Here is a 14745-nt window from a genome sequence, read left to right as displayed (position 1 = left end):
CGGCAGACCCTGCACTTGTATCAGGCCAGCCAGAAGGAAGCCCTGCCTACAGTAGCTACAAACAAAAAGCATAGAGGCTTACACAGGTGTGTTCAGCCCACTGGTTCTGGCAATGGAGACAGGCATTATAGCTGTCCCCAGGGACCAGCACTAATCCCATGCGACCCCTGACATCACTCCACAGACTGAGCAGCTCCAGAGAGTAGAGCTTCTGGACACTAGAGGATGCCACATACAAATATGAAACATCGGATGAACCTGGTTCAAAGCAAAATCTCAACATCAAAGGACTGAGTGAAACTGAATTAATAAATCTTCCTGTAAGAGATTTCAAAATAAAAATCATGAACATGCTCATGGAGGTACAGAAAAATATTCAAGAATGCAGGAATGAATTTAGGATGGAGATCCAATCATTGAAGAGCACAATGGAGGGTATTAAAAAGTGACTAGATACGGTGGAGGAGACAATAAATGAAATAGAAACTAGGAAACAGGAATACAAAGAAGCTGAGGCACTGAGACAAAAAGAATCTCTGGGAATGAAAGAATACTGAGAGAACTGTGTGACCAATCCAAATGGAACAATATTCAAGGAGGAGGAGAGGGGGGGAAGGGGGAGGGAGAGGGGGAGGAGGGGGAGGAGGAAGAAAAATGGATAAAAAGTCTTTGAGGAAGTATTTGCTGAAAATTCCCCAATCTGGAGAAGGAGACAGTGTCTCAGGCCATGGAGGTGCACAGATCTCCTAACACAAGGGACCCAAGAAGGATAACACCAGGACATATAATAATTAAAATGGCTAAAATGGCAAAGATCAAGGATAAGGACAGACTATTAAAAGCAACCAAAGAGAGAAGATCACATACAAAGGAAAACCCATCAGACTGTCATCAGACTCTTCATCAGTCACTGAATGAATAAAAAAACAAGCCCTGTCTATATGCGGCCTACAAGAGACTCACTTCAAAACCAAAGATCATACACAGACTAAAAGCGAAGGGATGGAAAAAGATATTTCATGCAACTAATAGGGAGAAAAAAGCAGGTATTGAAGTACTTGTATCAGACAAAATAGACTTTAAAACAAAGAAAGGCACAAGAGACAAAGACAAACATTACATAATGATTGATAAAAGGGTCCATCGGACAAGAGGATATATCCATTATAAATATCTATGCACCCAACACAGGAGCACCAACATATGTGAACAGATACTAACAGAATTAAAAGAGGAAATAGAATGCAATGCATTCATTCTAGGAGACTTCAACACTTTACTCACACCAAGGACAGATCAACCAGACAAAAAATAAGTAAGGAGATAGAGGCATTGAACAACACATTAGAACAGATGGACCTAACAGCCATCTACAGAAATCTCCACCCAAAATCAGCAGGATACACATTTGTTTCAAGAGCACATGAAACATTTTCAAGAATAGATCACATACTAGGTCACAAAAAGAGCCTCAGTAAATTCAAAAAGATTGAAATTGTACCAACCAGCTTCTCAGACCGCGAGGGTATGAAACCAGAAATAAATTATGCAAAGAACATGAAAAAGCCTACAAACACATGGAGACTTAACAACATGCTCCTAAATAATCAATGGATCAATGACCAAATAAAAACAGAGATCAAGCAATATATGGAGACAAATGACAACAATAATTCCACAATGCAAACTCTGTGGGACACAGTGAAGGCAGTGCTAAGAGGGAAGAATATTTCAATACAAGCCTACCTCAGGAAAGAAGAAAAGTCCAATATGAGCAGTCTAAACTCACAATTAATGAAACTAGAAAAAGAAGAACAAGTAAGGCCCAAAGTCAGTAGAAGGAGGGACATAATAAAGATTAAAGCAGAAATAAATAGAATCGAGAAGAATAAAACAATAGAAAGAATCAGTGACAGCAGGAGCTGGTTCTTTGCGAAAATAGATAGCCAGGCTTGTCAAGAAAAAGAGAGTCTACACACATACACAGAATCAGAAATGAGAAAGGAAAAATGACTATGGACACAACAGAAATACAAAGAATTATTAGAGAATATTATGAAAAATTATATGCTAACAAATTGGATAACCTAGAAGAAATGGATAACTTTCTAGAAAAATTCTAGAAAGAAACAGAAAATCTGAACAGATCAATTAATAGCAACAAAATTGAATTGGTAATTTAAAAAAACCTAAGAACAAAACTCCTGGACCAGATGGCTTCACCACTGAATTTTATCAAACATTTAGTGAATATATAATACCTATCATCCTTGATGTTTTCCAAAAAGTAGAAGAGGTAGGAATACTCCCAAACTCGTTGTATGAGGCCAGCATAACCCTAATACCAAAAACAGGCAAACACACCACAAAAAAGAAAATTAAAGACCAATATCCCTGTAAACAGAGATGAAAAACTACTCAACAAATTATTAGAAAACTAAATTAAAAAATACATCAAGAGGATCATACGCCATGATCAAGTAAGGTTTATTCCAGGGATGCAAGGATGATACAATACTAGAAAATCCATTAACATCATACACCACATCAACAAAAAGAAGGAGAAAAATCACATGATCATCTCCATAAAACCATTTGACAAAATTCAACATCCACTTATGATAAAATCTCTCAACAAAATGGGTATAGAGGGCAAGTACCTCAACATAATAAAGGTCATATATGACAAACCCACAGCAAACATCATACTTAACAGTGAGAAGCTGAAAGTCTTTCCTTTAAGATCAGGAACAAGACAAGGATGCCCATATCTCCACTTTTATTCAACATAGTTCTGAAAGTCCTCGCAATGGCAATCAGACAACACAAAGAAATAAAAGGTGTCCAGATTGGCAAAGAAGTTAAACTGTCATTGTTTGCAGATGACATAATATTGTAAATAAAAAACCCAAAAAATCCAGTCCAAAACTACTAGATCTGATATCTGAATTTAGCAACCTTGTAGGATACAAAGTTATTACACAGAAATCTGTTGCACTCCTATACACTAATGATGAACTAACAGAAAGAGAAATAAGGAAAACAATTCCATTCACAACTGCATCAAAAAGAATAAAATACCTAAGAATAAACCTAATGAAGGAAGTGAAAGACCTATACACTGAAAACTACAAGACACTCATGAGATAAATTAAAGAAGACACCAATAAATGGAAATATATCCCATGCTCATGGATAGGAAGAATTAATATTGTCAAAATGGCATCCTGCCTAAAGCAATATACATATTTAATGCAATTCCTACCAAAATACCATGAACATTCTTCAACAAACTAGAGCAAATATTTCTAAAATTCATATGGAACCAGAAAAGACCCTGAATAGTCAAAGCAATCCTGAGAAGGAAGAATAAAGCAGGGGGGATTATACACCATGACTTCACCCTCTACTACAAAGCCACAGTAATCAAGACAATTTGGTACTGGCACAAGACCAGACCCATAGATTCATGGAACAGACTAAAGAGCCCAGATATAACCCCAACCATATATGGTCAATTAATATATGATAAAGGAGCCATGGACATACAATGGGGAAATGACAGCATCTTCAACAAATGGTCTTGGCAAAACTGGACAGCTACATGCAAGAGAATGAAACTGGATTATTGTCTATCCCCCTACACAAAAGTAAAGTCAAAATGGATAAAAGACCTAAATGTAAGTCATGAAACCATAAAACTCTTAGAAGATAACATATGCAAAAATCTCCTGAATATAAAAATGAGCAACTTTTTTCTGAATGCATCTCCTCAAGCAAGGGAAACAAAAGCAAAAATGAACACATGGGACTACATCAAACTTAAAAGCTTCTGTACAGCAAAGGACACCATCAACAGAACAAAAAGGCATCCTACAGTATGGGAGAATATATTTGTAGATGACATATCTGACAAGGGGTTAACATCCAAAATACATAAAGAACTCACACATGTTAACACCAAAAAGCAAATAACCCAATTAATAAATGGGCAGGGGATATGAACAGACAATTCTCCAAAGAAGAAATTCAGATGGCCAACAGGCACGTGAAAAGATGCTCCACAACACTAATTATGAGGAAATGCAAATAAAAACCACAATGAGATATCACCTCACACCAGTTAGGGTGGCCAGTATTGAAAAGACTAAGAACAACTAATGCTGGCGAGGATGTGGAGAAAGGGGAATCCTCCTACACTGATGGTGGGAATGTAAATTAGTTCCACCATTATGGAAAGCAGTATGGAGTTTCCTCAAAAAGCTCAAAATAGATGTACTATTTGACACAGGAATTCCACTTCTAGGAATTTACCCTAAGAATGCAGCAGCCCAGTTTGAAAAAGACAGATGCACCCCTATGTTTATTACAGCACTATTTACAATAGCCAAGAAATGGGAGCAACCTAAATGTCCATCAGTAGATGAATGGAGAAAGAAGATGTGGTACATATACACAATGGAATATTATTCAGCCATAAGAAGAAAACAAATCCTACCATTTTCAACACCATGGATGGAGCTAGAGGGTATTATGCTCAGTGAAATAAGCCAGGTGGAGAAAGACAAGTATCAGCAGCAGAATCACAGAACCTAAGAATGGACTAAGAGTTACCAAAGGGAAAGGGACTGGGGAGGATGGGTGGGAAGGGAGGGATAAGGGCAGGAAAAAAGAAATGGGGTATTATGATTAGCATGTATAATTAGTATGTGAGTGGGGCATGGGGAGGGCTGTGCAGCACGGTGAAGACAAGTAGTGATTCTACAGTATCTTACTATGCTGATGGACAGTGATTGTAATGGGGTGTATGGGGGGGACTTGGTGAAGGGGGGAGCCTAGTAAACATAATGTTCTTCATGTAATTGTAGATTAATTATAACAAAATTTTTAAAAATGGGCAGGGGATATGAACAGACAATTCTCCAAAGAAGAAATTCAGATGGCCAACAGGCATGTGAAAAGATGCTCCACAACACTAATTATGAGGAAATGCAAATAAAAGCCACAATGAGATATCACCTCACACCAGTTAGGATGGCCAGTATCAAAAAGACTAAGAACAACTAATGCTGGCAAGGATGTGGAGAAAGGGGAACACTCCTACACTGCTGGTGGGAATGTAAGCTAATTCAACCATTGTGGAAAGCAGTATGGAGGTTCCTAAAAAATCTCAAAATAGAAATACCATTTGACCTGGGAATTCCACTCCTAGGAATTTACCCAAAGAATGTAATTTCTCAGTTTCAAAAAGACATATGCACCCCTATGTTTATTGCAGCACTATTTACAATAGCTGAGATATGGAAGCAACCTCAGTGTCCAGTAGATGAATGGATAAAGAAGATGTGGTACTTATACACAATGGAATACTACTCAGCCATAAGAGAGAAACAAATTCTACAATTTGCAACATGGATGGAGCTGGAGGATATTATGCTCATTGAAATAAGTCAGGCAGAGACAGATAAATACAAAATGACTTACCTTATTTGTGGAGTAAAACAATGAAGTAAAACTGAAAGAACAAAATAGCGGCAGACTCACAGACTCCAGGAAGGGACTAGAAGTTACCAAAGGGGAAGGGGTAAGGGAAAATGGTTGGGGAGGGAGGGAGAAGGGGATTCGGGGGTATCATGATTGACACTCATGGTCTGGGAGGGATCAGGGTCAAGACAGTGTAGCACAAAGAAGGTAAATAATGACTCTGTGGCATCTCACTACACTGATGGGCAGTGACTGCAATGGGGTATGGGGGAGACACGGTAACAGGGGTGAATGTAGTAACCAGTTTTTTCATGTGAAACCTTCATAAGAGTGTATATCAATAATACCTTAATAAAATAAATAAATAAATAATGGGTAAGAAAAGCAGTTTCATTTCACTCTTGCTGGTCCTTCCCCCATAATGGACATCTCAGCACCAGCACTTTAAGAAATCCCTCTGGCCTACAGTTTCTCTCCCAGGGACAAAGAATGAGTGTAGCACACATCCTATATTCCCAGCCTTTCAGGATTATGCCCCCAAGTCCTGCTTCTGCCTCACCACACTCAGAGGGCTGAGGCAACCAGCAGAGTGAGAAATGGCTGGGGCCAGCTAAGAACAAAGGCAAGGGGCAGGCAGTCTTGATCTCAGCAGCCTCCATGGCTCTGTGGGACTGAGAGAAGGTACACAATTCTGAGACTTAACATTCAGGAGGAAGGGAAAGACATAGAGCTTGACCCCAGCCTCCTGCCATTCCAGTACATCCTGGCATTTTAGTAAACTGCCCTTGGGAAAAGGAGCAGACAGCTCTCAGTAGTGGGTATAGGTCTGTGGGATATCTCTATGCAAAAAAATAAAAATAAAAATAAAGGATTAAATTGTCTAATCAAAAGCCAGAATAGCTGAATGGACTGAAAAAAACAAGGTCCAACAATATGCTGCCTACAAGAGACTCAGTTTAGCTTTAAGGACATATATAGGCTAAAAATGAAGAAATGAAAAAAAATACTCCATGCAAATAGCAACCAAAAGAGAGAAGGTATGGCTATACAGATACCAGACAAAATATACTCTAATTCAAAAATAATCTCAAGAGACAAAGAAGATCACTATATGATGACAAAGGGGTCAATTCATCAAGAGAATATAATAATTATAAACATAAATAAATATAAATATATAAATAAATATATATATACACACATATGGGTATATATACACATACAACATTGGAGTACTGAAATGTATAAAGCAAATATTAACAGATCTGAGAAGACAATAGACAGATATTATTGTAATAGTAGGGGACTTTAATACCTAGCTTTTAACAGTGGATAGATCATCCAGACAGAAAGTCAATAAGGAAACAGTGGACTTGAAACTATAGAGCAAATGGACCTAACAGACACATACAGAACATTCCATCCAACAGCAGCATTCTTCTCAAGTGAACCTATGCTCCAGAATACATCGTATGTTAGGCCACATAACAAGTCTTAATAAATTTAAGATTGAAATCATATCAAGTAACTTTCTCTGACCATAGTAGTGGCCTCTCGGTTCTGTTTCATTGGTCTCTACATCTTTTTAGTCCAGTACCATACTGCTTTAATTACTGTCGTTTTGTGATATATTTTTAAATAGGGAGGGTGATGCTCCAGCTCCAGCTTTGATTTCCTTTCTCAAGATTGACAATTTTGGGTTTATGGTTCCATAGTAATTATAGGATACTTTTTTACAGTTCTGTAAAAAATGCCATTGGGTAGTGACTTCTTGAATACGACACCAAAATACAAGCAACAAAAGCAAAAATTGACATGTGAGAGTACTAAAAAGCTTCTGCACAGCAAATAAAACAATCAACAGAACAAAAAGGCAATCAACGGAATGAGAGAATACTTGCAACCCACATATCTGATAAGGGGTTAATTTCCATAATATGTAAGAAATTTCTCCAACTCAACAGCAAAAAAACAGATAACCTGATTAAAAATGGGCAAAGGACTTGAACAGACATTTCTCTGAAGAAGACATACAAATAGCCAACAGGTATATGAAAAGATGGTTAACATCACTAATCATCAGAAAATGCAAATCAAAATTACAGTAACATCACTTCATACCTAATAGATTTTATGATAATAGATGGTTATTATAAAAAACAAAAAACAAAAGAGAGTGTTGGTAAGGACGCAGAGGAACTGGAACCCTTATATACTGGGAATGTAAAATGGGTGCAGCAACTATGGAAAATAGTATGGTGGTTCCTCAAAAAACAGAAGTACTATATAATCCCCAAATCCCACTTCTGAGTATATATACAAAAGAATTGCATTCTGCTAAGTGAAATAAGCCAGTTAAAAAGGGAAAATGGGGAGGATCATGGGAAGATGGCAGGATGAGTTTATGAAAATAAAATAAAATAAATACAACTATTCCTAAAAGGGACACCAGTGGATGCAGTACAACAGCCAGGATACATCTACATCTGTGAGAACTCAACATCACACGAAGGGGGTAAAATACAAGCTGTGGCCAGGCGGGACCCAAATGCTCCCCCACCTCAGAAACCGGCGGGAAGAAAGGAGTCAGTATAGGGAGGGAGTAAAAGCCCAGGCTGCTAAACAACCAGCTCTAGAAATCCACACCCAGAGCGCAGACACAAGGTACACGGGGTGCTGGATATTAGAGAAATGGAAAAGCAAAACCTGTGGGCAGGTTCCCACAACCAGCACCCCTGAGACAAAAGAAAAGCAAGTGCTTTCGGCAAGTCTTAAAGACACAGGGACCCCATGCACACTTAGCCAGCAGCTGGGAATCCCTGGGAACCTTTGGCACCCTAAACCCTGGGGAGGCAGCACAGCTCTGAAGCCCCTCATGGCACTAAGCAGCCCACCAGTCATTCCTTCAACTGGCACAGATCCCGACATACCGGCCCAGTAGCGGAAGAGTGGCAGCACATGCCAGGGGTGGCAGCGCCAGAGGGGACCAGGAGAGGCTTGTGCGAGCCCGCAGTGGTGACGACCAAACAGCCCCGGTGCAGCTCACACGCACCAGGTGGCAGTGGAGCCAGAGAGCCCGGTAGAGGTCCATGTGGGAGAGCCCTGTGTGCACCTGGAGCGGAGCCAGAGGGAGCAGACACGCTCCCAGCAGCCAACCAGAATCCCAACCCAACACACAGCCACCCAGGCCAGACCCAAAGGCCACTGCTGGCACACAGCTGCCTGGAAGGGGTGCCGCTATCACGGAGGAGTGCACCTGGCATGCCTGCCCCTCTCCACAAGGCTCCGCGCTGCTCTGACAGAGACCCCGCCCACAGCAGCTTAGGGGACTAACCCAGTAGCTGCTCCAGTAGTGCGGGTAACTGACACAGGCAGCAGAGAAGGGCAAGGCATCCAGCAAGCAGGAAAGGACTTTCTTCTCCCAGCTGACACACCCACAACCTGCCTACAGCCACCACTATCACCATGAAAAGGCAAAAAAATTTAGTCCAGTCCAAGACAGTTCAGACAACACCTGAGAGAGGATCTGCAGAGACAGACCTAACCAGTCTCCCTGAAAAAGAATTCAAAATAAAAATCATAAACATGCTGACAGAGCTGCAGAGGAATATGCAAGAGCTAAGGGATGAAGTCCGGAGGGAGATTACAGACGTCCAGAGGGAGATTACAGAAGTGAAACAAACCCTGGAAGGATTTATAAGCAGAATGGATAAGATGCAAGCGGCCATTGATGGAATAGAAACCAGAGAACAGGAATGCATAGAAGCTGATGCAGAGAGAGATAAAAGGATCTCCAGGAATGAAAACAATATTAAGAGAACTCTGTGACCAATCCAAAAGGAACAATATCCGCATTATAGGGGTACCAGAAGAAGAAGAAGAGAGAAAAGGGGATAGAAAGTGTCTTAGAAGAAATAATTGCTGAGAACTTCCCCAAACTGGGGGAGGATCTAGCTGCTCAGAGTACGGAGGCACACAGAACTCCCGAGAGACGGGACCCAAAGAGGACAACATCAAGACACATAATAATTAGAATGGCAAAGATCAAGGACAAGGACAGAGTATTAAAGGCAGCCAGAGAGAGAAAAAAGGTCACCTACAAAGGAAAACCCATCAGGCTATCATCAGACTTCTCAACAAGTACCTTACAGGCCAGAAGAGAATGGCATGATATATTTAATGCAATGAAACAGAAGGCCTTGAACCAAGGATACTGTATCCAGCACAATTATCATTTAAATATGAAGGAGGGATTAAACAATTCCCAGACAAGCAAAAGTTGAGGGAATTTGCCTCCCACAAACCATCTCTACAGGGTATTTTGGAAGGACTGCTCCAGATGGGAGCACTCCTAAAAGGAGCACAGAACAAAATGTGCAACATATAAAGAATGGAGGAGCAGGAATAAGAAGGTAGAGAAATAATCATCAGACTGTGTTTATAATAGCTCAATAAGTGAGTTAAGTTAGACAGTAAGGTAGTAAACAGGCTAACCTTGAACCTTTGGTAACCACGAATCTAAAGCCTGCAATGGCAATAAGTACATATCTTTCCATAATCACCCTAACTGTAAATGGACTGAATGCACCAATCAAAAGACACAGAGTAATAGAATGGATAAAAAAGCAAGACCCATGTATATGCTGCTTACAAGACACTCACCTCAAACCCAAAGACATGCACAGATTAAAAGTCAAGGGATGGAAAAAGTTATTTCATGCTAACAACAGAGAAAAAAAAGCAGGTGTTGCGATACTAGTATCAGACAAAATAGACTTCCAAATAAAGAAAGTAACAAGAGATAAAGAAGGACATTACATAATGATAAAGGGCTCAGTCCAACAAGAGGATATAACCATTATAAACATATATGCACCCAATACAGGAGCACCAATATATGTAAAACAAACACTAACAGAATTAAAGGAGGAAATAGAATGCAATGCACTCATTTTGGGAGACTTTAACACACCACTCACTCCAAAGGACAGATCCACCAGACAGAAAATAAGTAAGGACACAGAGGCACTGAACAACACACTAAAACAGATGGATCCAATAGACATCTATAGAACTCTACGTCCAAAAGCAACAGGACACATATTCTTCTCAAGCGCACATGGAACATTCTCCAGAATAGACCACATACTAGGCCACGAAAAGAGCCTCAGTAAATTCCAAAAGATTGAAATCCTACCAATCAACTTTTCAGACCACAAAGGTATAAAACTAGAAATAAATTGTACAAAGAAAGCAAAAAGGCTCACAAACACATGGAGGCTTAACAACATGCTCCTAAATAATCAATGGATCAACGAACAAATTAAAATGGAGATCCAGTAATATATTGAAACAAATGACAACAACACAAAGCCCCAACTTCTGTGGGATGCAGCAAAAGTAGTCTTGAGAGGAAAGTATATAGCAATTCAGGCATATTTAAAGAAGGAAGAACAATCCCAAATGTATAGTCTAATGTCACAATAATTGAAATTTGAAAAAGAAGAACAAATGAGAAATAAATAAAATTGAGAAGAATAAAACAATAGAAAAAAATCAATGAAACCAAGAGCTGGTTCTTTGTGAAAATAAACAAAATAGATAAGCCTCTAGCCAGACTTATTAAGAGAAAAAGAGTCTACACACATCAACAGAATCAAAAATGAGAAAGGAAAAATCACGACGGACCCCACAGAAATCAAAGAATTATTAGAGAATACTATGAAAACCTATATGCCAACAACCTGGAAAACCTAGGAGAAATGGACAACTTCCTAGAAAAATACAACCTTCCAAGAGTGACCCAGAAAGAAACAGAAAATCTAAACAGACCAATTACCGGCAACGAAATTGAATCGGTAATCAAAAAACTATCCAAGAACAAAACCCCGGGCCAGATGGATTTACCTCGGAATTTTATCACACATATAGAGTTTTCCTTAAAGTTTTCCAATAAATATAAGAGGAGGGAAAACTCCCAAACTCATTCTATGAAGCCAACAGCACCCTAATACCAAAACTAGGCAAAGACCCCACCAAAATAGAAAATTACAGACCAATATCCCTGAAGAATGTAGATGCAAAAATACTCAACAAAATACTAGCAAACTGAATTCAAAAATACATCAAGAGGATCATACACCATGGCCAAGTGGGATTCATCCCAGGGATGCAAGGATGGTACAACATTCGAAAATCCATCAACATCATCCACCACATCGACAAAAAGAAGGACAAAAACCACATGATCATCTCCATAGATGCTGAAAAAGAATTCGACAAAATTCAACATCCATTCATGATAAAAACTCAACAAAATGGGCACAGAGGGCAAGTACCTCAACATAATAGAGGCCATATATGATAAACCCACAGCTAACATCATACTGAACAGCGAGAGGCTGAAAGCTTTTCCCCTGAGATTGGGAACAAGACAGGGATGCCCACTCTCCTCACTGTTATTCAACATAGTACTGGTGGTCCTAGCCATGGCAATCAGACCAAACAAAGAAATACAAGGAATCCAGATTGGTAAAGAAGAAGTCAAACTGTCACTATTTGCAGATGACATGATATTGTACATAAAAAACCCTAAACACTCCACTCCAAAACTACTAGAACTAATATTGGAATTCAGCAAAGTTCCAGGATACAAAATTAACACACAGAAATCTGTGGCTTTCCTATACACTAACAATGAACTAAGAGAAAGAGAAATCAGGAAAACAATTCCATTCACAATAGCATCAAAAATAATAAAATACCTAGGAATAAATCTAACCAAGGAAGTGAAAGACCTATACCCTGAAAACTACAAGACACTCTTAAGATAAATTAAAGAGGTCACTAACAAATGGAAACTCATCCCATGCTCCTGGCTAGGAAGAATTAATATCATCAAAGTGGCCATCCTGCCCAAAGCAATATACAGATTTGATGCAATCTCTATCAAATTACCAACAGCATTCTTCAATGAACTGGAACAAATAGTTTAAAAATTCATATGGAACCGCCAAAGACCCCGAATAGCCAAAGCAGTCCTGAGAAGGAAGAATAAAGTGGGGGAGGATCTCGCTCCCCAATTTCAAGCTCCACTACAAAGTCACAGTAATCAAGACAATTTGGTACTGGCACAAGAACAGAGCCACAGACCAGTGGAACAGAACAGAGACTCCAGACATTAACCCAAACATATATGGCCAATTAATATATGATAAAGGAGCCATGGACATACAATGGGGAAATGACAGTCTCTTCAACAGATGGTGCTGGCAAAACTGGACAACTACATGTAAGAGAATGAAACTGGGTCACTGTCTAACCCCATACACAAAAGTAAATTTGAAATGGATCAAAGACCTGAATGTAAGTCATGAAACCATAAAACTCTTAGAAAAAAACATAGGCAAAAATCTCATGGACATAAACATGAGTGACTTCTTCATGAACATATCTCCCCGGGCAAGGGAAACAAAGGCAAAAATGAACAAGTGGGACTATATCAGGCTGAAAAGCTTCTGTACAGCAAAGGACACCATCAATAGAACAAAAAGGTATCCTACAGTATGGGAGAATATATTCATAAATAACAGATCCGATAAAGGACTGACATCCAAAATATATAAAGAGCTCACACACCTCAACAAAGAAAAAGCAAATAATCCAATTAAAAAAATAAAAAATGGGCAGAGGAGCTGAATAGACAGTCCTCTAAAGAAGAAATCCAGATGGCCAACAGGCACATGAAAAGATGCTCCACATCGCTAATCATCAGAGAAATGCAAATTAAAACCACAATGAGATATCACCTCACACCAGTAAGGATCGCCATCATCGAAAAGACAAAAAACCACAAATGTTGGCGAGGTTATGGAGAAAGGGGAACCCTCCTACACTGCTGGTGGGAATGTAAATTAGTTCAACCATTGTGGAAATCAGTATGGAGGTTCCTCAGAATGCTCAAAATAGAAATACCATTTGATGCAGGAATTCCACTTCTAGGAATTTACCCTAAGAATGCAGCACTCCAGTTTGAAAAAGACAGATGCACCCCTATGTTTATCACTGCACTATTTACAATAGCCAAGATATGGAAGCAACCTAAATGTCCATCAGTAGCTGAATGGGTAAAGAAGATGTGGTACATATACACAGTGGAATATTACTCAGCCATAAGAAAAAAACAGATCCTACCATTCGCAACAACATGGATGGAGCTAGAGGGTATTATGCTCAGTGAAATAAGTCAGGCGGAGAAAGACAAATACCAGATGATTTCACTCATACCTGGAGTATAAGAACAAAGGAAAACTGAAGGAACAAAACAGCAGCAGAATCATAGAACCCAAGAATGGACTAAGAGTTACCAAAGGGAAAGGGACTGGGGAGGATGGGTGGGAAGGGAGGGATAAGGGCAGGAAAAAGAAAGGGGGCATTACGATTAGCATGTATAGTGGGTTGGGGCACAGGAAGGGCTGTGCAACACAGAGAAGACAAGTAGTGATTTTACAGCATCTTACTACACTGATGGACAGTGACTGTGAAGGGGTATGTTGGGGGGACTTGGTGAAGGGGGGAGCCTAGTAAACATAATGTCCTTCATGTAACTGTAGATTAATGATACCACAATTTTAAAAAAAGGAAAAATGCCCCACGATTCCACTTTCACGACTTCTTTTTTTTTTTTTTTTGGTATCATTAACCTACAACTACATGAGGAACATTATGTTTACTAGACTCTCCCCTTCACCAAGTCCCCCCCCACATACCCCATTAGTCACTGTCAATCAGCGTAGTGAGATGCTGTAAAATCACTACTTTCACGACTTCATTTTTAAGGCTGAATAATATCCACAGTCCCTCACTCAGGAACAAAGGAAGGATGTCTGCTGTCACCACTCCTATTCAACATTATACTGTAAGTCTTAGCACAATATAGCAACAAAAGGAAATAAAAGGCATATAGATCAGAAAAGATTTTTTTAAAAAAGAACTGTCCTTATTCTCAGACATGATTGTCCACATAGAAAATCCCAGCGAATCTAAGAAAAAACCGAAAAACAAAAAACTCTTCTCCCGAATCAATCGTCGTCCTATAACCCGCCCAACCGCTCACTCACACACACGCGATTAGAGCCGCGGACCTAATTCCCATCCCCCTGCGTGGACCCGGTCCAAAGCCCCACTTCCGCGCCGCCGCCCGCGGACTGACTCCCAGCGCCGCGCCTGTCGCCGCCTTCTCCGCACGCGCCCGCCCGGCTG

This window comes from Manis javanica, chromosome 4, assembly GCF_040802235.1.
Source record: "Manis javanica isolate MJ-LG chromosome 4, MJ_LKY, whole genome shotgun sequence".
Lineage (NCBI taxonomy): Eukaryota > Metazoa > Chordata > Mammalia > Pholidota > Manidae > Manis > Manis javanica.
The sequence above is the reverse complement of the archived record's forward strand: the minus strand, read 5'-3'. Positions refer to the sequence as shown.